The sequence below is a fragment of the Hyposmocoma kahamanoa genome, unplaced genomic scaffold, assembly GCF_003589595.1.
Source record: "Hyposmocoma kahamanoa isolate Upper Pololo Valley unplaced genomic scaffold, ASM358959v1 185, whole genome shotgun sequence".
Taxonomy (NCBI): domain Eukaryota; kingdom Metazoa; phylum Arthropoda; class Insecta; order Lepidoptera; family Cosmopterigidae; genus Hyposmocoma; species Hyposmocoma kahamanoa.
The window spans coordinates 1,967,994-1,972,381 of NW_020653715.1; positions in this window are offsets into that span (position 1 = coordinate 1,967,994).

Consider the following 4,388-nt stretch of genomic DNA (forward strand, 5'->3'; position numbering starts at 1 on the left):
ATTGTCACTTATGGGATCGCTGGCCAGCACAACTTCTACCTCCGGCAAACTCGCGTCAAAGCTCAATGCAAAACAAAGCAGTTTCGAATTGACGATATATTAAGTAAACGTTTTTATTTTCATTTTATTAAAACGTTTTAATCAGCTACCCTTGCAATAAAAAAGAAACTTATAGATGCGACTCGATTTGATTATATTTTTTTCGATAATGAGTTGAGATCTGACGTCACTATAATGTAATCTGTCAAAACGGCCATCATAGCGTGCGGGTACGTGTAGTCCAAGTGAAAATTAAAATTAGTTATTTGATTTTCAATGAAGAGCATCCCTGACAATTGACCAATTACTAATTTCCTGTTGTCTACAATCAAGTCCTACTAATTTGAATTGAATAACAGTGGTAGTGTTTAGTGGTACTTAACTGTTCTACTGTAGTTTTTATTAATACTATGTCATTATATATGATTGTGTTGATATCGAGATAATACACCAAATACACATAATAATATGTTAGTCTGGTTGTAATTGTCGGTGTTACAACGTTGATTAAAAGTTTACCTAAAAGTCATAGAAATAAGGTTTATATTTGAAGAGATTCATAATAATTACATTTGGTTTTTTTTTTCTAAAATCCCCACAACTTCGAAGGTTGGGCTAAAACTATATTATAGAGTTTGCATGATTACACTCGGTTTTTACCAGTTGAGTGTGGGTTATATATTATTTTCCTGGTTTTCTTCGGTGGACATTTGTAATTAATTGGTTGTACAAAAACTTGTTACTAACTTTAAGAAAGAGCGATTCTCGGTACGTATTGTTCGACGGTTCTTGAACCTGAGTCTTTGAACCAGGTCGGCTGTGCCACAGCCGGGGAATACCACATTTAAAAATTCAAAATTATATTTCTAAGCGGGTATATGCAAGTTTCCTGTACTTATAATGTCGGTGGCAATTTTTTGTGATTCAAGTATTCGCGTATATTAAAAAAAATATTTCAGGACATTACAATGGAATAGGAAATGAAACTATTTTTCCGGATTTAAATCGCGTATATTTGTTTTTTCAATCAAACTGACGTTTTGGGCCCTTTACAGGTCCCATGGTCATCCATGGTACTTTATAAAATTAAAAATAAGGTATTTAATTAATAACTATTGTAACTGTTATAGTGAAAAAAATAAGGTGGTTTGCATCAATATTAGACATAACTGGTTGAAGACTGTACCACCTCAGTCAATCGTGACCATGGGACCTGTAAAGGGCCCGAAACGTCGGTTTGTTTGAAAAAACAAATATACGCGACTTAAATCCGGAAAAATAGTTTCATTTCCTATGTGTAACAATCGCGAAAACCTAAGAACTCGATATTACAATGGAATATTAAGTAATTATTCACGATAATGTTCCAGAATATTTTAACAATAAAGATTGCCACCGAAGTTAGGTAGAGGAAACCTGAAAATTACAAAATTATCCAGACGATTGCAGACGGGAGAGTAGTAGTAGAGGTCCTTGTGAAAGAGTTCGTCCAGGGAAGTACTGCCATCTTACCCACATATTTCTGCCACCAAGCATGCAGTGAGCATTACTGCGGTTCGGTTTGGAAGAGTAAAGGTGCTGTAAGGCTAGCACGAAAGGGCGCGTCTAGCGCGAGAGCGACATAAAGCGCGACATCTCTATGTGAGAATAGCAGTATCTCGCACTTTATGTCGCTCTCGCGCTAGTCGCGCCCTATCGTGCTAGCCCTACTGGTGAAATTGCAGGCACATGGGACTTGTCTACGCATGTCTCAGGGTGACGAGCGCAATGGCAGTGCCCCTAGGATATTTGCTATTTGTGTGGTTTGTGTGTCGCTTACACCAGGCGCACGAAAAAAAACGTATTGATACATACTAATATATTTAGCACTCTGTACCTGACTTTCACAGCTGCCCAGTACAGTCAGCATTCAATTTAGTACACAAAGGCGTTAAGGGGAAGTTTCTACCCACTCTCGGCAACTGGTCGTCCGAGCGTGCGTCATAATCTTGCGTCCACTCGGATGTGAAAACTTCCACTTAAGTTCGCACAATATGTGCTTCAAGTTTGTTAGTTTGCTGTACTAGTTCGTGTGCATAGTAGGTATTTTCGGTGAATAATATTCAAGACGGGAAAGTTTAGGTGAAAATCAATTAAATTATGCAAATTATACCAACAGAAAAAGGTACCACAATATTAGAATAGATACCACAGTGCCTGAAGACCCGTCTCTTCAACCAGAATACGAGTTGCACAAAGGGCCATGGAGTCCTCGATAAAATTGGAAACACAGAAATCCGATATCTGTCAAAAGTTCAAGACGTTCAGGACCGCGTTATAAGCTCTAAGTGGAATTGTTCAGGACATCTGGTTAGACGTGGTGATGGCCGCTAGACGGAGGAGTGGCCAAGAACAGGCCTAGGAAATCCGGGTCCGGGTCAATTGTATGCTGGGTCGACGACAAAACAAAAGTTTTTTATACTCAGCAGTGGGTAATACAGGGCTGAAGTCGTGATGATGATGAAATTATAATAATAAATAAATATTTGACATCAGCTACTTTTGCGATAGAGTTGCTCTGATCCCAAATTAAGTAGCTAAAGCACTTGTGTTATGTAAATCGGAAACAACGACGGTATCACAATCACCCGAGACAATATAGAAAGTTAGATTTTCTACACTGACCCTAATGACCTCAGAGCTGGCGACTTCATGAAAATCGGTGTGCAAACCACTCGACCGCGACCACTCATCATAATTCAGAGCAAAACCTGTCATAATCCCAAACTAGCTTTTGTTCTGAAGCAGCCGATTGCTATCTGCCAATGTGCGCCATTTCGCCCGGTCCTCAGTTTGTTACATCCATCTGCTGATGCTGATCCGTGATCTCCACTTACAAGACCTGTTTCCCTAATCGGTTATAGGTTCTTCCACCGAGTGATTGGGTTTTTATCGTTCTTCCTTCAGCGAGAATGAACATAGGTATTGCAGAATTCGCACCTCTCATGGAAGAATGGCATAGGTGAAGTTAGATAAAAAATATTCATTGCTCCATTGGATATAGAAAAATATAACCAAAATCCTCTCCAATTCTTGTCAAGTTGTGTGATTAATATTGTCGACAGAGCCACAAGAATAGGGGAGGATGTAAGTTATATTTTTCTGTATCCAATGGAGCAATAAACATTTTTGAAATAACTTCACTTATGCCATTCTTCTATGAGAGGTGCGAATTGTGATGATATAAATATTAACGTAATAAGATTCTATTTTTTATTTCTTATTTGGCAGTCGTATCACGGAAAATCAACAATAATGTTAGACTCGCATAAACTTCCTTATATGGTTAGAAGTAAGCTTGGATGAATGTTATTGTAGAAACTAGTTTTAACAAGTTTCATTAGTAACTGACTGAAAAAAGATAACACTGCTTGAGGAAAATTGACGAATTTAATTTGGTGACTCATTTTGCGATTAGTAATTTTTTTAACAGACTTCAAAAAAGTAGGAGGGTCCCAATACGACTTTCGTTTTTTTGCATATGTGTTACAATAACTCCGTAAATAAAATTTATTAAACGATTTTGATGATTCTTCTTTTGTTGGAAAGAGGATACCTCGGTAGTATTCCTATTTAAATTTGAAGAAAATATTCCACCTGTAAGAGTGTCAAACTAGGGGACGAATCCGGTGTCGCGCGCTTTTACGGTAACCGATTTCAAAAAAACTTGGCAAGTAGATGTAATTCCACGAACTTTTAAGGTCAGTTTTTTTAGTACAGTTGCAGCGCCACTCAACCCTTTGAGTGGCGCTGCAACTGTGCCACTTTGCCCGTCATCCTGACGAATAAAGCTGACAATTCTCATGCTCTTGTAATTTCACCAGCGCCCTTAACTTTGAAAACCGGAATAGCTCACATTACTTGGCAGCAGAAATAGATAAGGTGGCAGTATTTCCCTGGACAACACTGTTATATCAATGTTATATTGTGGCAACATCACATGAACACTTGTTAAACTGTTTAAACAGCTTTTTTACTGTCAGTATCTGACTTATGAAACGAATTTGATAAACTAGGACGATCCGAAGGTCGGTCTCATAATGAAAATAGATAGATAATGTAGTTATACAGCAACAGTAGAGCTCCTTGTAAAAGAGTGCGTCCAGGAAAATACTGCCACCTTACCTACATATTTCTGCCGCCAAGCAGTAATGTGGGCATATTGTGTTCCGGTTTAGAAGGGTAAGGGTGCTGGTAAAATTACAGGAACAAGGGACTTGTCAATTTGTGTCTCAAGGTGACGGGCACACTGGCATTGCTCCTCACATCTCTGCATCAGGCGCACGACTTGTTCGTCCCGCCACTTGATG